General features: G+C 51.0%; 1 long non-coding RNA gene across 1 annotated transcript in view; it reads right to left on the bottom strand.

Annotated features, from left to right (window-relative positions):
* Positions 1-22,762, bottom strand: part of LOC132539866 (uncharacterized) — a 490,646-nt gene that overhangs the window by 309,167 nt on the left and 158,717 nt on the right. The window lies entirely within an intron of this gene.

The raw sequence follows: 22,762 nt of genomic DNA, 5'->3' as shown, positions 1-22,762 counted from the left end.
CTCCTCCAGCCCCCAGGAGGAGCCTGGTCCCTGGGAGCGCTTAGAGAGAGAGCTGGGGGCTGCCTGGTCCCAGGTCCCACGGAGGAGACTGAAGCTCAGAGGGGAGGAAGCACAGCCATGCCTTCAAGAAGGGGAGAGCAGGCAGCCCCAGTACACTCTGAGGCCCGCCGTGTCCAGTTCAGGGGCTGCAGGGGTAGGAGCGGACCTGACACCTCGGGGGTCGTGCCTGGGTAGGGAACTGTGCACACACCTGGACAGGGAAGGGCAGGTGTGCGCTCTGCCCTCCACGCTCCCCGCCCCCCCCCCGCCCCCACCTGGCGCATGCTGCGGCCCCAGGCAGGCTTGGTTCTGGTTCTACAGTTGCCTGTGTACCCCTTGGGGTACATGGGGTTTAGCGGGGTGCACACAGACCTGAGTGTGTGAGAGGTGCAAGCCTGACCCAACATAACTTCTTCTTTTAAATACATACATACATACATACATACATACATACATATTATTATTAGTGATTTAACAGTATTTTACCAAAGTATCAGCTTTCAGGGGTTTAATTTCACACCCACACAGGTTGTGTGTGAAAGTCACCACACCCTCCACCGAAGCCCTGTACCCTCCATCCTCCAACCAGCATGTTTCTCACAAGGCCCGAGAGACAGTGTGATCACCACTTTTACTTTTTCTTCAAGTTCATTTGCTTTAGTCATCTGTCTTCCAGATACTAACAAAGGTGCTCAGTGCTTGTCCTTCACCTCTTTACTTATTTCACTCAGCATAAACATCTCTGGTTCCAGCTACTTTGTCTTGAATGATATAGTCTCATCTCATCTCTCTCTCTTTTTTCCCTTTGGCTATCAAGATTATTGCTGGGGCTTGGCGCCTGTACAGTGAATCCACAGTTCCCAGGGGCCATTTTTTTCTTTTTTTTTCTTTTCTAGGACAGAGAGAAATTGAGAGGGCAGGGGGAGGCAAAGAGAGAGAGAGAGAGAGAGAGGAACCTGCAGCACTGCTTCACTGCTCATGAAGCTTCCTCCTTGCAGGTGGGGACTTGGGGTTTGAACTTGGATCTTTGTATGGTAATGTGTGCATTGAATCATGTATGTCATGGCCCAGTCCTCAATCTCATTTAATTAATTAATTAATTAATCACTGCCTCCAGTCGGTGGGGCTCAGTGCCAGTAGTATGAATCCACTGGCACTCCTGGTGGCCATTGTTTCCTTCCCCCCCCCTTTCCATTTTTTATTCAATAGGCCAGAGAGAAATTGAGAAAGGAGTGGGATACATAAAGGGAGAGAGAAAGCTAGACACCTGCAGACCTGCTTCACTGCTTGTGAAGCGACCCCCCTGTAGGTGGAGAGTGAGAGATCAAACGGGGATCCTTGTGCAGTTCCTTGTGCTTAATACTATGTGTGCTTAACTGGGTGTACCACCTCCCGGCTCCCTCTTATCTCTTCATAGCAAAGTAATGTTCCATGGACTGTATGTCCCATGACTTCTTTATCCAGTCATTTGTTGGGCATTTAAGCTGTTTCCATATTTTAGCTATTGTAAATAGCCAGATGGTAAACATAAAGGTGTAGATTGCCTTTTGAATGAGTGCTTCTGAATCCTTTGGATATGCCAGTGTGACTTTTGTGACTTTTGTGGGGAAAGATCCAGACTTGACTAAGGTCAGTGTGTGTGTGTGTGGGGGGTGGTCTGTGAGGGTCTTACACCTCAGTGGCAGATTCTGGAGTGGCCACAGGGAGGACTGTCCTGCTCTAGTCCAGGTAGAGACTTATCAGCATACTGGATGGTCAGAGTTTCAGACTCTGAGGGGGTCTGTGTGAGACGTCCTGGGGTGCTCCATATCAGAGCTCTGTCTAGCTTTCACCATTGCCAGGTGCCCCTCGGGACTTCCTGGCGCTGGGCCCTTACTCATTCATACAATGGAGTCACCCAACAGCGTCTGCTGAGCTGAGCACTGGGGACCTAGGCTGGGGCTGTCGAGAGCTCTGCTGAAGGACATGTGGAAGTGTATGGAAAGGAAGCAGGGGTGCGCCAGCCCCTGGTTCGTCCTGTGGAAGGGGGTATAGAGGACAGGGGTCCACAGTTGGAGTACAGACCACAGAGGCTGGAACAATGGGAGGTGATGGTCTGGGGGGGGCTGGTAGGCAGAGAGAGGGGGCAGTGGGTATAGCAGGTCAGGGCCCATGAGCAGGACACTCCTCCCCACTGGATCTTTGTTATCCCTAGGGGTATCAGGATGGTGGACTGAACCCTGAGGGCAGCAGGGAGCCAGTGAAAATTCTGGGGGGGGGGTTATCCCACCATTTTAGGGCAGCTTTCTCCTCCCACCCCAGATTCCTAGATAGCTCAAGGCTGAGGCCACAGGCTCCCATCAGCTCCTGTAAATTTTAAAAGAAAAAAAATCAAGGTGTGTTTATTTATTAATATGAGAGAGAGAGAGAGAGAGAGCTAGAAAGAGAGAGGAAATGAGAGCATAACTCGCACATGTGGTACCAGAATCAAACTGGAAACCTCATGCTTGAAAGTCCAGAGCTTTCTGTTTGTTTGTTTATTTCCCTCCCACCAGGGTTATCGATGAGGCTCAGTACTGCATGACTCCACTGTTCCCAGTGGCAATTTTTCTTTTCTTAGTTTTCAAATAGAAGCAAAAGCTAGCGACAGAGAGAAGGAGAGATGTCGACAGCATTTCTCCACTACCCATGAAGTTTCCTCCTCTGCAGATGGGGACTGAGTCCTTGAACTTCTGTCCTTGTGCAAGGCAGTGAGTGTGCTGTACCACATACACCACTCACCAGCCTGCAGAGCCTCATGCTTGATCCATTGTGCTTCCTGGGCCACCTGTTAATCCTTAAGTCACTGTTGTGTCAACCCCAGATGGAGGGAACTGAGGTTCAGAGTGGCACAGAAGTTGTTGGATCTGTCAGGCTCCTGCCATGGATTGGCATGGCAGGGGTGCCCCTGCTCTGGCTGGGGAAGTGTGGGTTCAGTGCTGTTTCTGTGTTAAGGTGGTTTGGAGGGACTGGGCTACGTGGGGATAGGAGCCCCTGGAAGCTGGTCCATGAGTCATGAGCAGAGCCAGCCAGGCCACTTGTCCAGCTCAGAGAACTGCAGGGCTCCTGCTGGGTAGCTCAGGTTGGTTCCCAAAGAGAAAGTTGGGACGTTTTCCTGACCCATTAGAGACCAGTGGACAACTAGGGAGCACAAGGACAGCCAGGGTCAGCCCCTAGGACTCAGCCTCTGAGAGGCCTCTCTTTGAGAGACTCAGGAATTGAATCACAGGGGCCCAGAAACCCTCCCACAGACTTTTAGGTCAGGCTAGGCTGTGTAAAGTCAGAGATGAGAGGTGACTGGGGCAAGGGCCAGCACCCCTTCCAGTGGGTTTGATCAGAGTCTGGGGTGGCATTGTCCTTTCTGTGCCTCCAGATGCTCTCACCTTCTAGGTCAAAATTATGAAATTTCATTATTGAGTCATATTCCAACAGATCATATTAATAATCTCCCAGATTTGAACCCCTAGACCCACAGGTCAGGCTGTCACAGAGGAACCTGCTGTCAGCATGGGGATGGCCACAAGCAACAGTGGAACAGCTACGTGGGCCCCAGAGCCAGGCACTCCTGTCCCCTCCCCTGGTACCGGTGGCTCCAGACCTCATTTGTCTTCTCCAGGGGCTCTTGTCTGGGTCCCTGATGGAGGGGGTAAACCAATGGGTGAGTGCTGGGGCGGGGGCTGGCCACAGCTCCTGTAGTCTGCCCAGGGGTGAGATAAGTAGGACCTGCCAATTGGGGGAACAGGGTATCCCTGCAAAAGAAAGATTCCACCCTTGGGGGGAGATCACAGCTAGAAGGAGAGGGTAGAAGCACACATAGTACAAAGCACAGGACACATGCAAGGATCTGGGTTCAAGCCCCTGCTCCCCACCTACAGGGAGGGCACTTCATCAGCAGTGAAGCAAGTCTGTGGGTCTCTCTCTCTCTCCCTCTCTCTCTCTTCCCACCCTCTCTCAATTTCTCTCTATCCTATCTAATCAAATGGAAAACATGGCTGCCAGGAGCAGTGGATTTGTAGTGCTGGTGGTGAGCCCCAGCAATAACCCTGGAGGCAAATAAATAGAGATGGGGTATATGAGATGTGGGGAGTCCCCAGCCTCCGGGAGATCCCAGGCAGGAGCACAGACAGCAGCTGCAGTGGGTAGACGAGACCCTTGTGCTCCGGACACTCAACAGAAACACTATCCCCCATAGGGGTTAGGTGGGGTCTCCCTTCAGTCCCGTGACAGTCAGCTTCCATCCTGATTGAGGGAGACACACCCCAATGTAGGCTGCATCATCCTGGAACTCGGGTACCTCTGGGGGCTTTCTGGAGGGTGAGTGAAGCTCAGCAGAGGCAAACTCTTCTACAGGAGAGTGAGAAGGGGGTGCTCTAGAATGAACCAGGCCTCTGTGGGTGGGCAGCTAGAACTTGGCCACAAGTGGCCTCGTGGGAAAACAGCCAGGTATTTTAGCTCAGCACAGAGTGCAGAGTTAGAAGCTCTGGGGATCTGGGGGCTGGGTGATGGCGCACCTGGTTGAGCGCGTATGTTACAATGCACTAGGACCCTACCACCACACTCACTTCTCAATTTCTCTCTGTCTCTACACAATAACAAACAAATAAATAAAAATGAGTGAGAAAGAGAGAGAGAGAGAGAGAGAGAGTCCTGCCAGAGCTACAGAGCAGATAGGTCACTGCAGAACTGAGAACTGGGCCTGGACTCCCAGCCTGCACAGTAGCTGTGTGGAGCTCCCAACTTGGAGACAGACCCATAGGCCATCTGAGTGATTGGAGCAGGGCATCTTGTCTCTGTTAAGGCTGGTGTCTCAGGACTGGGTGGTGGCGTACCTGGTTGAGTGCACATGTTACAGTGCTCAAGGACCCAGGTTCAAGCCCTTGGTCCCCACTTGCAGGGGAAAGCTTTGCAAGTGGTGAAGCAGGGCTATAGGTGTCTCTGTCTCTTTCTCTCTCTTCCCTTTCCCTCTCGATTTCTTTTTTTTTTAATTTATTTTTTTATTTTTATTTATTTATTTATTCCCTTTTGTTGCCCTTGTTGTTTTATTGTTATAATTATTATTGATGTCGTTGTTGTTGGATAGGACAGAGAGAAATGGAGAGAGGAGGGGAAGACAGAGAGGGGGAGAGAAAGATAGACACCTGCAGACCTGCTTCACCGCCTGTGAAGGGACCTGCCTGCAGGTGGGGAGCTGGGGGCTCGAACCGGGATCCTAACGCCGGTCCTTGAGCTTAGCGCCACCTGCGTTTAACCCGCTGTGCTACAGCCCGACTCCCTCCCTCTCGATTTCTGATTGTCTCTATCCATTAAATAAAGATTAAAAAAAAAAAAAGGCTGGTGTCTCAGTCTGGGAGAACAGCTCTCCTGGTGGGTTCAGTGAACCTGTGGGACTATGAGCTGGTTCTTGGTGTGGAGACTTTGGATGAGGTACAGGGTGTTCTCGCTGGTGCTGCCAGGCAAGACCCCCAGCCCCTGGAGCAGTGGTAGGGCTTCTTTGAGAGTGGCAAGAGGTGCAGAGCACTGGGCTCCACTACTAGAGGGGGTGGAAGTCTGAGGCCTCTGATTGGTGGATGCAATCTAGCTTGTTGGAGGAAGAAGGATTCTCAGGACTGGAGGAGGCCTGCAGACAAAGAACAGCAAGGAACATCAGAGCCACAGTCACCCCGGGAACAGGGACCCAGAAGCATTACGTCCAGACTCATGCTCTTGTTCCATGGCTGCGCTCTCTCAGGGCTTCCGATTTTCACAGACACTGCTACCACCCCACCCTACAGATGTGCAAACCGGGGCGCAGAATTTGTGCACCAACCAGGTTTCCCCAGGATGAGAGCCAAAAACCTCCCAGTCCCACAGGATGCCTGCATCCCAGCCCCCACGGGAGTGCACACATGTGGGACCCACATAGGAGCAGTGTCAGGTGAGCGCACTTCTCCATGCAGATGCCCTGCCTGCACACACCTGGCCCATGGATGCTCACAGCTGAGACAAGTGCATGCCCCTCGCTGTTCTCCTGCTCTCCCGTCTGTCTCCCTCTGGCTCCTTTCCCAGGCGGGGGCCCTGGCAGCATTTGTGTTTCCAAACAGGAAGCTCTCACACTGGTGGCATTAAGTCTTGCCTGTGTCAAACATCCCCTAGCTGGCCTCTCTGGGCGGGGGGAGCATAATGTCTCCTCTCCCAGGATTTGCACCCACCCAACCTACGGCAGAGAGTGTTGGGTTCAAGCTTGCTCCCTGGTGCAGCCCCTGGCCTGCCCGGGACTGGCCTAGGTTGTGTCTCACTCCTGTGGGGCAGGCCCATCAGCGTCAGGGGAGGACACACACACACACCACTGCCGCCCAGGGCTTAGGGACCCGCTTTCTAGCTTTCTGCTTCAGCCCTTCCTGGCCTCTGGATGGCCCCGTGGGACCGGAATAGCCTGTCTGTCTGTGTCTGCTCAGGGGCAGCCCTGACGCCTGGGACCTCCTGAACTCTTGGCTGCCTTGGAGACCCGGCTGGGAGGAAGCTGTGGCAGAGAGGGGCAGCTCCAGGGAGGATACCACACAGTCCCATCCTCAATGCCTCATGTGGGTGGTGGGCTCCCTGCCACGATCCAGTGACCAAAAGGGAGCCTGGGAAGTCTCACTTCAGAGTAGACAGTAGCTGGATGTGAGAAGGAAGGACCTGTGATCTCTAGCAGAAGAGACCCAAGGACTTTGGCATCCAGCCATGACTGACTAAAAGCTCCTATAATGTGATTCCTAACTTTTCTAGGATGGGCCCCTGGTCCCTAGGCAGTGCCCAGCCTGTGGTCCTGACCCTGAGATAGAAAAATGCCTCCCCAGGCCCTTTCTCACTGTCTTAAGGGAAGCCTGGCTTCTTCTCACTCCTACACCTTGCCTGCTTCTGGAATGACTTACATCTCTCTAGATCTAGATCCATGAGCTTTTCATGGCCTCTTCTCCAGGAAGCCCACCTTGATTGGCTTTTCCTGATCCCAAGTGCATTTCCCACCCACCCACCACAAGGGTTTTGCTGAGTCTTTACAATTGTGTGATTCCACTGCTTCCAGTGGGTTCATTTTTTTTTCCAGATAGAAAAGGGTGAAGGTGAGGGGGCTGAGTAGTGGCGCACCTGCTTAAGCACACACAGTACTAAGCCCAAAGACCTGGGTTTGAGCACCTGGCACCTCATCTGCATGGGGAAAGCTTCATAAATGGTGAAGTAGGTGTGCAGGCATCTATCTTTCTCTCTCCCTCTCTATTTCCCTCTCCCCTCTCAATTTCTTTGTCTTCTCCAAAAGGAAAAAAAAAGAGGGTGAAAGTGAGTTAAAGAGAGGAAGAAAAAGACAGAGAGAAGGTGAGACATTGCAGTACTGTTCCACCATCCCATAATCTTCCCCTTTGCCTGGTGTTCTCATATGGTGACTTGAGGTTCAAACCTGGGTTCTTGAGCAGGGTGAATTGTGCCCAATACTGAGCGAACGATCTTATTTATTTATGAGAGAGAGAGAGAGATAAGAGGGGGAAGAGAAAAAGAGAGAGGAGAGAGAGAGAAAGAGAGAAGAGAGAGAGAGAAGAGGGGGGAGAGAGAAAAAGAGAGGGGAGAGAGGGAGAGAGAGAGAGAGGAGAAAGAGATATCAGAGCACTGTTCTGTTCTAGTATATGGTGGTGATGAGGATTGAACCTGGCACCTCTGGGCCTCACTTTGCAAATCTGGGCCTCTTTCTTTCCGTATGTCCCCCAGCCCCTCCACTGTTGTTAAAGTTCAGAGGCTCCAGCAGGCCAAGCTAGCGTCGCGGTGGTAGACAGAGACAGACTCGGGGACACACGGCTGGGCTGAGAAGCTGCAGTTTAATCTTTATTCACGAATGGGCAAATCACCACACCGTGTGCTTCCCCATCATTCTTTTTCTGAGGCTGCTGCTGGGACTCTCGCTCCTTAGCATACGGGGCGGGGAGAAAGAGGGGCGCGAAACTAGCAAGGACCAAACCATTTCTCTCAGAGGTCGAGGGAAGGGGACCAAATCAACACGAAGAATACCAACACTCCACCATTCACTGGGGGAAGAAAGAGCTGTCACTGTCTGCTCCTTTGTCGATAATCATTGTTCCTCTCTGTAAATGCAGATGTGTTCCAGTCCCACATCCATCCTGCAGCGAGGGCCCCGACACCCGCCACGGCCTGGAGGTCTGGTCCTCATCTCCGGCCCACAGGTTTGTTTAAGGCCGGGTGACATGACTTCTCCTGCCGCCTCAGTTTGTTTACACTGGGGCTGTCAGAGGAAACTCCAGGTGCAGAAGGAGGATTGATTCTGGCCAGAGGCAAGCTGGGGACCAGAAGAACTGAGGGATGTTGTCCCTAGCTCTGTCCCTGGCCCTGAACCTCAGAGGCCAGCCAGCAGGCCAAGGACAGAACTGAGATGCAAGAGCCGATATGCATTCCTTTGAATTCAAGCCCCCGGACAGCAAAGCTTCAGCCCAAGCGTGGCAAGTGCACAGTGGGGAAGACGCTCTCTAGAGAGGAGGCTGAGGGGTCTTGTTAAGCATGTACACTACCATGTGCGTGGACCCAGGTTCAAGTCCGTGGTTCCCACCTGCAGGGGGAAGCTTTATGAACGGTGAAACAGCACTGCAGGCGTCTCTCTCTCTCTGTCTGTCTCTCTCTCTTCTCCCTGCCCCTCTCAATTTCTCTCTGTCCCTGTCAAAAAGAAAAAAAAAAGAGTGAAAAAAATTGAGAAGAGGCTGAAGAAAATGACAATTAGTGGTAACAAGAAGCTTTTTTGAGCTAGTGTTGTCCAGATCCCTGCCCACGAAGACTGAGTCCTGCAGGCCTTAGACTGAGTTTTCAGGCTTCCAGATGGAGGAGGATCCCAGGAAGACTTCTTGGAGGAAATGACCTCTGAATTATCTGTAAGACTGAGGAACAGCCGCGTCTCTGATGGTGGAAGGAAAGGCATTACCTGCACACCTGATAATGGCCAACCCCATGTGAAGGACAGGGTGAGGTCAGAGAGTAGATAGCTCTGAAGGGGTGGAGGGTATTCTGGACAGGCTGGCTGGGTATGAATCTTGGCTCTAATGCTTCCCGCTGTGTAACTTGAGGCACCTTCTGTAATTGCCCTGAGCTTCAATTTCCTCATCTCTAGAGTGAGGGGAGCAGTTCATTAACTCTCAGGGTCACTGTGCAGTTGTAATAATGTAGGGACATATGTGGGAGTCTGGGCTGCCCTGGGGAGTAGGCAGTGGGGAGCCATGGCAGGTAATGGCAGTGTTATTGGTGGATAAGGCAGTGTTATTGGAGCTCTAAGGCCTTTTCAGCAGGGCTGTCCATGGACCAATCACACATCACCTTCCCTCCTTCCCACACAGTGACTGGCTCAGTGGTGAGTCTAGGCTGATAGGAGCTAGTGATATGTGACCAGAGGTCAGCCCGTGGGGTCTCCGCTCTCTCTAGATAAACAAGCAGCATTTTTGCCACCATGAGGAGAGCAGGCTGGATGAGTGGAGAACAGAGAGAAACACTGCGGGAGCCCTGATGGCCCTGTGCATGGGACCCACAGCACCTTTGTGCTTCCTGTTGGTGAGGTCATACATACCTTCTTAGGGGAGCCAGTGTAGTCAGAGCTTCTGTTGTTTGCTGTTCTCTCTCTCTCTCTCTCTCTCTCTCTCTCTCTCTCTCTCATTTGGATAGAAGCAGAGAGAAATTGAGAAGGGAATGGGGTGATAGAGAGGGAAGGAGACAGAAAGGCACCTGCATCCCTGCTTCACCACTCGAGAAGCTTTCTCCCTTGCAGGTGGGGACCAGGGATTCGGACCCAGGTCCTTGAGTGCTGTAATGTGAGCACTTAACCAGGTGTGCTACCCCCTGCCCTCCCCCAATTCTTTGCCTGGCTCCAGAGCATCTTGGCTTCTTCCTTGTGCTGAAATCCAGCTGTGTCACTCCCTGTTTAAAAATGCAAGGGGCTAACCCCTACCTCTTTGCAATGACAGCCTCTGTAGTGTTTGACTGTGGCCTCCTAACTCCCCACCCCCCACCCCAGGAGGGTGGAGTTCAGTCATCTCTGTGTGGGGCTGCTATGGGGGCATTTCTCTCAGGCTGCACTGTGTGACTCTGCCCCACAGAGAGAATCAGTGCTCAGGGTTCCTGGGCTGTGCTGGGCTGGGGGATACTCAGCCCCTGAACCCAGTGACTATATGGTGAAGGCACATTTCTTCCCCACACCCTCTGCTCATGCAAGTCAAGGGGTTTGGGGGTGGGACCTGTGCTCCACGGTGGCCTGAGGACTTCGTGGGGGGGTCTGCAGTGGGGAGGGGGAGAGATCCAACAAACATCATTTGAAGGCACTACTGTTTCAACATGAAGCTTTGGTGGTCACTACAGGCCTGGGGGCTGGGGGCTGGGGAGGAGGCGTCACCACTGGTTCTAGTACCCTGACTAGAAATTACCCTCATGGTTTCTGCTCACTTCCCAAGGACTGAGAAACATTCCTGTCACCTTGGAGAGGACTTTGTAGCAACCATTAAGGCATCTTTCCCTGCCCTGGTCCCTGACAACTGCCATACCTGTCTCTGTGGATCTGACTGCTTGGGACTCTTTCCTACATCCCAAAGGTGATTTGAATAGTGTAGCTGCTTTGTCTCTCACATGACCCGGGTTTGAGCCCAGGACCTTCCTGCTCTGGACTCAGTCCTCTGTGACTTGGTCCTTTCTGCTCAGGATCACATTGCCCGGAGTCACCCATGATGGAGTGTGTCAGAGTGCCTTTCCTGTGGTGGCTGAAGATCCTGCCACAGTTCAGACAGAGGCATTTGGCCACCTGCTCATCATCTGATGAGTGTGCGGCTGCTCTTTTCCTATGATCAGGGAGCTGAAGGCACAGTCTGAGTGTGTGTGTGTCTGTGGGGTTTGGAGTTGGTGCTTTTAGCATTGGGACATAAACCTGACGTGGCCGCACTTAGCTCCTTCCTGTCCGATCGTCTTCTGTGTCATGCATTTGCAGTCTGCCTCCATTTCTAGTCAGAAATGATGACTTAGTTGTTGCCAGGCAGGGAGTGGGTGAGGGGTAGGGGGGCTGCTCAGGACTCCAGGGTGGGGGGCCAGCTCTGAACAGGGACTCCCCAGAGTCTCAGTCACCCTGTGGTCATGCTACACAGGTGTCCCACTCCTGGGCTGGGGGGGGGGGTTTGGAATTGTCTCTTGGGTCTCCACAGAGGAACTTTGTTAGTAAAGAAAAACAACCCACGAATCTTCACTGTGCAAGTTTCCACCATGGAAAAACAGAGTGCGCCACGTGCAGAGCTGACTTGTGTTCTTGGCCATTTCTTTCCAAGTGTCTGCAGTGTGTGTGTGTGTGTGTGTGTGTGTGTGTGTGTGTGTGTGTGCGTGTGTGCGTGTGTGTGTGTGTGTGTGCGCGCGTGTGTGTATCTGCCATAGCTGAAGCAACCTCTATAAGATGCAGTGTCAGGCTGGGAGTCTGCATCAACCTGCCAATACCTATGCCCATCAGAGAAACAATTACAGAAGTCACAACTCCCACCTTCTGCATCCCCAAAATAATTTTGGTCCCTATTCCCAGTGGAGGAGAAATGATGGGGGAAATGACCAGAGGGCTCTGAACTCCAACTCCATCAGGAACTGGAGAGTGAGAGGAGGAAAGAGGGAGGGACATTTGGATGTCATAATAGATGTCTGTGTGACTTGGGAAGGAAGAGGAGATGGGACCATAGAAAGGGCAAACATAATACAAATCTAGACAGCTGTAGAAGTAATAGTGAACCCATATCACTATTATATATTATACAAATATAATTAATTATATAAAGCAGCCTTTAGAGAACTGCTGTAGCATCCAGTGGAGGGACTGGGGATCCAGAACTCTGGTGCTGGGAATGGTGCAGAGTTGTACCAATGTCACCTTGTAATTCTGTAAATAAATATTAAAACACTAATAAAATTAAAATGAATAAATACTCTTACTACTAATAAAATAGTAAATAAAAATTAAGACAAACAAACAAAAATGCAGTGTCAATGCAGGCAAGGGGGACAGGTGGTGGTGCCTGGTCCCTTCTGAGTCAGTGTGGAAGGAGATCCCTCAAGAGGAGCCACAAAAGTCACCTCCAAGATGGGGCTTCACTGCCTTGCCAAAAGCAGGGACATTTTGGACAGTCCTAAGGCCTAGGGAAAGAAGCCCCCCCCCCACCTCAGCACACCCTCTGAACTAACTCTGTCACTTCTTCCCTGGGGCAGCACTGTGTCACCATGTGCTTCCTGCCCAGCAGGCAAGTGGCACAGGCCTGGGGCCCAGGGTTCACCCTGGCCCCTCTATTGCTCTGGTTTCATGCTGGGCAGCACCCCCTCCCACCAACTTGGTTCTCTCCCTCTCTCTCTCTCTCTCTCTCTCTCTCTATATATATATATATATATATATATATATATATGTATATGTATATGTATATGTATATATATATATGTATATATAAATTTTCCCTTTTGTTGCCCTTGTAGTTTTTTTATTGTTGTAGTTATTGTTGTTATTGATGTCGTTGTTGTTGGATAGGACAGAGAGAAATTGAAAGAGGAGATGAAGACAGAGAGGGAGAGAGAAAGATAGACACCTGCAGACCTGATTCACCGCCTGTGAAGCGGCTCCGCTGCAGGTGGGGAGCCGGGGGCTTGAACCGGGATCCTTAGGCTTGATCCTTACACTGGTCCTTGCGCTTCGCGCCACTTGTGCTTAACCCGCTGAACTACCACCCGACTCCGGGTTTTCGTCTCTTAAATGAGGATGAAGAGACACAGCAGGGAGCAGACAGAGACAGAGACTCATAGCACAAGGGGAGAGACGCCAAAGCACCAAAGTTTCCTACATTGCCAGGCCTTGTTTCCAGTGAAGCAGAATCCTGGGAATGGGGGCTTGACCTCCCCAGAAGGATTCCATGGAAGACCCACAGCCTGCAGGCTTACCAGGGCTGTGAGGAGTATGAGACTGGTGGTTTGATAAACTAGGGGGTCCCTTGTTCTGCCGAGAAGTTGCAGGGGTTTGGCCATCCATGCTGCCCCCTGGTGGCTGCTGTCTGCAGGTGCAGAAGCTCTCTCTATTGCCAGGTCTGGTCCTTGAGTGCCAGCCACTGGGGACACAGAAATGGGTAGTGTTCACTCTCTGAAGGAAGGCTGGGTCAATCTACTCTGCCACTCGAGGAAGAGTGGTCCCAGCTGTGGCTATGGACTGTGAGCTCAGACTGACAGGGACTCAGAAGTTAGACAGGTTCCTATGCTAAATATGAGTACATATGGGCCTTAGGTCACATCGATGGGTTCACAGTTAATGGTATTTATATACTTTCCTCATGTTTGGGACCTACTCTCTGCCTAATCCAGCCTTTTAGTTCTATTCTCAACTCTGACACCATCTTCCCAGACAAAATTTTTACTACACCTGCATGTTAGCTATCAGGCTCAGGCAAACATTACCAAAGTCATGGGCCCCTTGGAACATACCTAAAATAGATTTCTTAGCTTATTTACACCCAAAGACCCCTAATTTCATCTTCTCTATTCCTACATTTGGATTCCTGTATATTAAACAATTTATCCTGCTTTATATCTTACCACCTTTCAGCCACCAAGTTGCAGACACTACTATGACACCATCCTGATTTCTCTGGGCAGATGACCTCAACAGTGTGTCCTGTCACCTCACCTCTTCAGAGCCCTGCCTCACTAGGGAAAGATAGAAACAGATAGGGGTATGGATTAACCTGCCAATGTCCATGTCCAGCACAGAAGCCTTTACAGAAGCCAGACCTTCCACCTTCTGCACCCCATAAAGAATGTTGGTCCTCCTGGAGGGATAAAGAATATGGAAGTTTCCAATGGAAGGGATGGGACACAGAACTCTGGTGATAGGAACTGTGTGAAATTATACCCCTGTTATCTTATATTCTTGTTAATCATTATTAAATCACTATTAGAAAAGAGAGACCAGAAACAAAAAGTAATTATAAAAATAGTGAGAATAGTTAAAAAAAAATAAAAGAAATGGAGTAGTGAATAGGGACCCTCAGCCCACCACATTTCCTTGGTATGGACGCACTGACTCTCCCTTGGTGTGGATCCTCTGGGAAGTGTCACTATTGGGAATGTGATCTCAGAGTGGGGTCACCTGGTGCAATCATCTGCCCACCCAAGACCTTACTGGGAGACTCACTAAGTAGGGTCAGCACATGTTAGGCTCAAGCAGACCTGGATGGACAGTACTCACCTAATTCTGGACTAATGGCCAGTTGCCCATTGCCCACTCTTGAGTCTCTGGGGTTTCCTTGTACATTCTGCACCATCCTGCCCCCACCCCTGTAGCCAACCCCTCTGAGCCCCAGACTTCTCCGAGCTCCCCCTTCCAGGCCTGTACTGAGGGGCAGAATGGGGCTGGGGTGGGTGGCGGCAAGGGGAACCTCCAGGTTTTCTTGGAGAGAAATCTCCCTCTGCTTCTCCCTCCTCCCTCCCCTCCCTCTCTTCTCTGCCCTCTTTCTCCTGATTCAGGGATCTTCATTTAGTCTGGGACAACAGGACAAGGTCACCAGACTTGCCCTAACCACAAAGCCTCCATCTGCTACTGGAGAGAAAACTAGGCACCCCCATGCCAGAGATAGGGGTTCTGTTTTGAATCCTGTAAGCCTTTTCATGGCCCAAGAGATTCCTCTGGGAAAATGGGGGGGACATGACCTCCTGCTCATGGGAGACTTAGGGGTGCTCTCCTCTCCCTGACTAAGAAGTGTGGGGTCCAGGGGGTGTTCCTACATTTTGTTTTGTTTTGTTTTTTAAAGTTAGAGACAAAAGGCAGAGAGAGTGAAAGAGACCACAGCACCAGAGCTTCCTCCAGTGCGGGGGTGGGGGTGGGGGTGCAGAGCTTGAGCTGGAGTTGTCCACATGGCAGAGCAGCAAGGATCCGTGTGAGTTACATCACCAGCCCGAGGGCTGCTTCTTAATGATGGGTGAGACAGAGAAGCCACAGAGAAGGCAAACCCTTACTCCTTCATGCTGTGGGGTACCCCCTCTTCATCGATGTTACTTCTAGTGGCATCTCCCCTCCCCTGCAGACTTAAGCTTGCATCTAAGAGTCCTCTACATAGTGTCTTCTATGTGTGTGTGGGGGGGTTTCTGTAAAGGTGTGTTATCCCTTAGTGGGGGGTCTCCTGCATGGGAGAGAGTTTGCAGAGACACAGCTGTTGGGTTTCCCTGCAGAACCTCATCTATTATTCCAGCTTTCTGACCCTGACTCTGGGGTTTTAAGTCTGGGCAAGCCCTAAGTCCAGTCCACCAGCCGACTCCAGGAAGCCTCTGGCTTTGTCCCTGTGGTGACAGCACTCACTCCCTCCTCCTGCAGACACTGTAACTGATCTCCTGTATGTTGGCTTCCTTCTGTGACTGGGGCAACGGCTCCTTCAGTGCCTACTGAGGCATCCAAAACAGTGACTGTGCCCCAGGAAGTCCTCAGCTGTGTCCTCTCCAGGCGGTGTTCTCTTTAGACTTTGTGTGTTATTGGCTCCACCCCTCTGAACCACGCCTCTTCCAGGCAGGCAGGCAGGCAGAGCCAGCAGCCAGCAGCCAGCAGCCAGCAGCCAAGTCAGCACCCAGAGGCCCTGAGCCCCTCCACTCTCAGAGCTGTGCTAAGCCCTGCCATAGCAAGGTCCCAATCCTAGGACAGGCAGGGAACACAGTTATGTCCTGTCCCTTCCCAGTGCCTGGACTTGCTGAACCTTGCCTGCAGATTGCAGGCAGAGCTGAACCCTGCCCTCCAGGTGCCCAGGGGACAGCTTCCCCCAAATCCTCCATTTAAGAGACCAGGTAGTGGCACACCTGGTAGAGCACACACATTACCATGTGTTCAAGACCCTGGTCCCTAGCAGGGGCAAGCTTCATAAGCAGTGAAGCAGTCCTGCAGGTCTCTCTCTCTCTCTCCTTTTATCTCTCCCACTTCCCAGTTTCTGTCCTATCAAATAAAAGGAAGGAAAAAAAAGGGGGTAATGGCATGTAGGAGTGATTTTTTTTTTTGTGCTGGCATGGACCTCCAGTGATGACTCCAATGGTAATATGAGAGAGAGAGAGAGAGAACCAGCCTAACTTCTGGCTGCCCCATCACGCTGTTAACAGAAGAGCTGGTGGTGACAGCATATCCTGTTCCAGGATACAATGAGTTCCTTCATCCTATCTCAATCCCCCTTTCTTCTTTTTTCTTCTATAATTTTTACTGTCACCACCAGGGTTACCGCTGGGACTCGTGCCTGCACAATGAATACATTGCTCTTGGCGGCCATTTTCCCCCTCCCCTCCCTCTCTCTTTTATTCAGTAAGACGGAGGGAAATTGAGAGGGGTGGGGGAGATCGAGAGACAGAGAGACACCTGTAGCATCACCGCTTCATTGTTCATGAAGCCCCCCCCTGCAGGTAGAGACTGGGGGGCTTGAACCTGATTCCTTGCACATGTCCCATTCCTTCCTAAGGGTGGATCTGGGGGTGAGAGGGTGTAGGAGCCAGACTCTCACATGTGGCCTCATCCTGAGTTGGGGGGCGGGTGGGTGGCTCCTACTGGCATTTCTTATTCTGGCCACTTCCCTAGCACTCCACACAAGGTGCCCACATGCAGGATGGATTCATGTCCAGGGATCAGTGCAAAATGAAACCACATGTCTCTTGTAGGTGAGTATTAAGCACCTAGCAATGGCCACAGTCTGGGTTAGACCCATCATGAAACTCAGCCCAGACTCTTGTGACCAGCAAGGGCTGCGGGAGGCAGCTGCTGGCCCTACCTACAGGAGCCAGGAGGGGGCGCCTGTGCAGCACACGCTGCCCTGTCCCCAGCCTCCTGGGAGGGCTTTCTTACAGGTGGGAGTCCCTGTCTACTGCATCATCCCATCCGGCTGTTGCAGGTCTTTCTTGGAGAAGCTGGCGGGGAGGCAGGGCAGGGGGTGCATGGTGTATACACAAGACAGGAAGTGGGCTCCATGGAGGGGGACACTGGGGTCAAGTGCAGCATGGGTATAGATAGGCCCAGGGGCCAGTAGGGTGGGTTGGAGGACATGTCATGACATGAAACCATCCTGGGTAGGGTGCACTGGGAAAGTGGGAGGTGACTCTTCCCAGCCCAACTGCCTAATGTCCTTCTGGGTTGCAGGTCGCCCTCACAAGCCGATGGCTGGGATCACCTCCTCGAAACCCCAGACTCAGCTGGTCTCCCAGGATGCTTCAGGAGAAGGAAACTGTTTGGGTGTCTCCCAGCTTCCACATGCGGCCCCAAGTACTCAGCAAAGGATCTGTCTGAGCCCTGAGGGCTGAGGCTTCTTAGGCCACAAGCTGTCACTGGGGTCTCCTTAGAGATGGCTCAAGAGTCCTTGTGTTCCCTCCTCAGGGAAGAATTCCTGAGGATACAGGTGATGGCGGCTAGGGCTTGGTGTTTACTGAAGATAGTTAAGCCACAGAGAGCCCAAGTTGCAGCAAGAAAGCTGCTGGTGGAGGCCGGGCAGTAGGGGAGTGGGTTCAGCGCACATGGCATAAAGCACAAGGACCGGCGTAAGGATCCTGGTTCGAGCTCCTGGCTCTCCACCTGCAGAGGAGTCGCTTCTGCAAGTGTTTATCTTTCTCTCCTCCTCTCTGTCTTCCCTTCCTCTCTCGATTTCTCTCTGTCTTGTCCAACAACAATGAAAAATAAAGGCAACAAAAATGGAAAAAAATGACCTCCAGAAGCAGTGGATTCATAGTGCAGGCACTGAGCCCCAGCAATAACCCTGAAGGCAAAAAAAAAAGTTTCTGGTAACAGCCAATAAGGTTCCTAAAGAGATAGTGCCCTTCTGAACTGGTTTCAGAAGTGTGGGGTGTGTGGTCCAGGAGGTGGAGCCTTGATAAAGCTTTGGACTCTCAAGCATGAGGTCCTGAGTTTAATTCCTGGCAGCACATGTGCCAGAGTGATGTCTGGTTCTTTCTCTCTCCTCCTATATTTCTCATAAATAAATAAAATCTTAAAAAAGAAGAAGAGTGGGGTGGGTGGAGGGTAGATAGCATAATGGTTATGTAAAAGAGACTCTCATGCTTGAGGCTCCAAAATCCCAGGTTCAATCCCCTGCACTGCCTAAAGCCAGAGCTGAGCAGTGCCCTGGTAAAAGAAAAAAGACAGAAAGGAGGAAAGAAAGAAAGAAAGAGAGAGAGGAAGAAAGAAAGAAAGAAAGAAAAAAGAAAGAAAGAAAGAAAGAAGGAAGGAAAGAAAGAAGTGTGGAGCTGGGGAGGCAGCATGATGGTTCTGCAAAAGACTTTCATGCCTGAGACTCTGAGGTCCCAGGTTCAATCCCCAGTACCATCATATGCCAGAGCTGAGCAGTGCTCTGGTCTTTTAGCATAAAAAAAAATTAGGGTGGTGGTAGATAACATAATGGTTATGCAAAGAGACTCTCATGCCTGTGACTCCAAAGTCCCAGGTTCAATCCCCTGCACCACCATAATCCAAAACTGAGCAGTGCTTTGGTAAAATAAATAATATAATATAATATAAAAAATTAAAGGAATGTGATGAAAGAACAGGTAAGGAAATTTGGTTTCCAGAGTAGGGCTTGGGCAGTCTCAAGGGGGAGAGGTACTCAGTTCTCCTCCAGATGAGGGTCTTTGTGGCATTTTCCTTTCAGTGCCCCACCCACCCACCACCCACTTGAGTCTGACTGGGAGATGTAGCTGGGTTCACACACTGGTCCTCACAAGTCAGGTGGGGTTACCTGGTCCTCAGGGGGTACAGGTTCCCATCAAGTGAGCTTGTCAGGATTTGGCATGACCAACAGTGGAGAATCGCTGGACCATTGGTTTTGGGATAGTGTTGTCCTTTTGGTTACTGTTACTTTTCTGGTCTTTTAGAGGGAGGGGAGGCATTCCATGTTGTCACGGACCTGGAAAAATTGCTGTGGAAGTTGTGTGACTTCAGGAACTGTCCCATTGACCTTCCCATGGTTGTTTCCCACCCACCCCTGCAGCTTAGGCCAGTGACCCTGCTTCCCACCTAGAACCTGGCATTTAGATCCGAAATGGTTACAACTTCCAGCTCTGCTAGTAACCTGTCAGTCACAAGGACTGTGGCTCAGGTGCTCCCAGGAACCACTGCCCCTGCAGTGGAGTGTCCAGTCTAAGCACAGCCCATCTTCCCAACACTGGGAGGGAGCCCTTTTCTCCTTGGGGGAGCTGGGTTCACTCTGCCACCACCTTTGCCTCCTGATCAGGACACCCCAGCAACCCCCGGAGATCTGTTCACAGGTGGTGGGGAGGGACTAGGGTCACAAGACCAGGCTGCACATCTGACCTCCTGGGAGAGCCCCAGCCAACACCACTGGCTCAGCCACTCAGACCCCTGATCATGGAAATCAGGAGACCCAACAACCATTGTCATCTTGAGGCACTGAGTGTTTGGTGGTTTGTTTTGACAGGTGTTATCAAGCACCCCTGATCATAGAAATCAGGAGACCCAACAACCATTGTCATCTTGAGGCACTGAGTGTGTGGTAGTTTGTTTTGACAGGTGTTATGAAGGACCCCTGATCATGGAAATCAGGAGACCCAACAACCATTGTCATCTTGAGGCACTGAGTGTGTGGTAGTTTGTTTTGACAGGTGTTATGAAGGACCCCTGATCATGGAAATCAGGAGACCCAACAACCATTGTCATCTTGAGGCACTGAGTGTGTGGTGGTTTGTTTTGACAGGTGTTATCAAGGTTGTGGAGAAAAAGAGACTCTGCTACACTGCTGGTGGGAATGCAAACTGGTACAGACCCTAATGAAAATGGCATGAAGAATCCTCAAATAAAAACAGCGACACTGTATGATCTAGCAGTACCACTCCTTGGCCTATAGCCAAAGGACAGGAAACCACTAATCTGAAGGGGAAATATGCATCTTCAGTGCTCACAGCTGCACTATTCACAATAGCCTACACGTGGAAGCAGCCTAAATGCCCATCGACTGATGACTGGATAAAGAAGTTATGGGATAGATACTCCATGGAAGACCACTCTGCAATAAGAAGATAACAGTGTGCCTTTTGGGTGCATAGAACTGGAGGTGATGGGGAGTCAGGCGGTAGCATGGCGGGTTAACTGCACGTGGCGCAAAGCACAAGGACTGGCATAAGGATCCCGGTTAGAGCCCCCGGCTCCCCACCTGCAGGGGAGTTGCTTCACAGGCTGTGAAGCAGGTCTGCAGGTGTCTATCTTTCTCTCCCCCTCTCTGTCTTCCCCTCCTCTCTCCATTTCTCTCTGTCCTATCCAACAATGAACACATCATCAACAACAATAATAACCACAGCAAGGCTACAACAACAAGGGCAACAAAAAGGGAAAAAAAAAAAAAAGGCTTCCAGGAGCAGTGGATTTATGGTGCAGGCACCGAACCCCAGCAATAACCCTGGAGGCAAAAAAAAAAAAAAAAGGAAGTGGAGGTGACTATAGTTACTAAGCAAGGAGGTGAAAGACAACTGCCAAAGAGTCTCATTCATATATGGAGTATGGAGAACTGAAATACATGAACACAGAAGAAATAAGAAAGGAAGGAAGGAACCTGTTACTAAGATCTTGTGAAAATTATGATGGCTATCACGAGGGAGGAGTGAGGGAGTACAGAACTTTAGTGATGGGTGTGGCAGGCAACTATATATGCCCGGTAATCTTATTAATATTATTTTGTACATCACAATTAAACCACTAATAAAAAAATTTAAAGAAACAGAACACAGGCGTGTGATCCATTGGCTGAATGAGAATAACATTGGGGTTTGGTGCCTAGTGGCCTCATTACATCCCTTACCCCCTTCACTTCAGTCACTGCAACAGTGTTTGGTCTGAGTCTCTAGGGACATCTGGAACCCTTCCCGGGACCTTTGCAGCATGCAGGGACCCCAAGAGGCATCCTGAGCCAGTTCTCCTGCCAGTTCACTAGCCTAGAATCACCCGCAAAGAAGCCATCCATGCCCAAGTCCCCTGCTTGCTTATTTATGTTTCAGAATATAAGGTATCGCTATTTTTATTTGACAATTTTCCATACCATTTTCCTTAGGGTTTGGACAAGTTTGCATTCCCACCAGCAGTGTAGCAGAGTCCATTTTTCTTTTCTAATTTTTTAATATTTAATATTTTTATTTTTAAGTATTTATTTATTCCCTTTTGTTGCCTTTGTTGTTTTATTGTTGTAGTTATTGATGTCATCGTGTTGGATAGGACAGAGAGAAATGGAGAGAGGAGGGGAAGACAGAGAGGGGGAGAGAAAGACACACACCTGCAGACCTGCTTCCCCGCTTGTGAAGTGACTCCCCTGCGGGTGGAAAGCCAGGGGCTCAAACAAGGATCCTTACACAGGTCCCTGCGCTTTGCGCCACATGCGCTTAACCTGCTGCGCTACCGCCCAACTCCCTATATTTTTAATTTTTATTGGCCTGAGACAGCCAGAAATTGAAAGGAATGGGGAGACAGAGAAGAAAAGAGACAGAGGCATCTGCAGCCCTGCTTCACCACCCGTGAAGCTTTCCCTCTGCAGGTGGGGACTGGGGGCTCGAACCTGGGTCCTTGTGCATTGCAACATGTGCATTCAAACAGGTGTGCCACCATTAGGCCCCGCAGAGTCCCTTTTTCTCCACAACCTTGCCAACACCTGTCTTTCTCCACAACCTTGCCAACACCTGTCACTTCCTGTTTTGTTGATGTAGGCCATTCTTACAGGTGTGAAGTGGTATCTCATTGTGGTTTTAATTTGCATTTCTCTCATGATGAGTGGAGCATTTGTTCAGATGTCTGTGGGCTAACAAGCAGTTTTTCCTTTGCTCCTGTCTGCCTCCAGGGCTTGAGGATCCTTCTGGAAGGACGGTCACAGGGAGATTTACGGAGCTCCTGTTGGATACCAAGAGGACACTGCTGAGAGACCAGCATAGATAGTTCCATCTGTCTGTTGGCACTGTCACTTTGATCCTTCCTGAATGAGAAAACTGAGGCACAGAGGGGCTAAAGCTTGCCACCTAATGGTAGGGTTTCAAAAGCTGCCAATACCATCTCAGCTCCTGACCTCCCACTGAACCCTCCTTTGAAGCTTTCTCCTGCCCACCCCGCCACTAGTCAGACTCCTCTGGGGCCGGCTGTGTCTGGGTACAGTCCTGTTGGAAATCCACTTACCACTGACCTCATCCCTGTCCTTCCTCCCTGAGCTAATCTGGTAATCCTGCCTGCCTGCCCCTCTACTCTGGTCTGTCTGCTCCACCAACATCACCTCCCCCACCTGCCCCTCCCCAGCTGCGGGCCTCCTCTCGGCGAGTTTCCTGAGGAGCCAGGAGGTGCCAGGACTGGTGGGGATGCGGTAAGTAGGCATAGGGCCCTTGGGGTAGGACCCTAGGATCTGGAATTCAGGCCTGGATTCTGTTCTCCTTCAGCCCTCATTCTGTATCCTGTTGCTGCCTGTTAAAAGACCTTACCTCTTGGTTTCACTGCCCTCTATGAGATCTCTGGGGAAGCAGCACCAGAGCTGGCTTCCAGCTCCTTCTCTTGACAAAGGCGGGGCAGTTGGCTGAGATGTGTAGCTGGGGAAAAAGGGGCATGAGGCTGGGTGGGTGAGGCTCCCAGGAACCCCTGTATTGTTCGTCCATGGTCCATCTCTCTTCTTCCTTTGTCCTGGGTCTCTTCCACATGCCGCCACTGTCCTCTCTCCTCTGGGCTGGAAAG

Source organism: Erinaceus europaeus, chromosome 8 (genome assembly GCF_950295315.1).
Source record: "Erinaceus europaeus chromosome 8, mEriEur2.1, whole genome shotgun sequence".
NCBI classification, from domain to species: domain Eukaryota; kingdom Metazoa; phylum Chordata; class Mammalia; order Eulipotyphla; family Erinaceidae; genus Erinaceus; species Erinaceus europaeus.
Note: the sequence above shows the minus strand (reverse complement) of the source record. Positions and strands in the feature narration are given on the sequence as shown.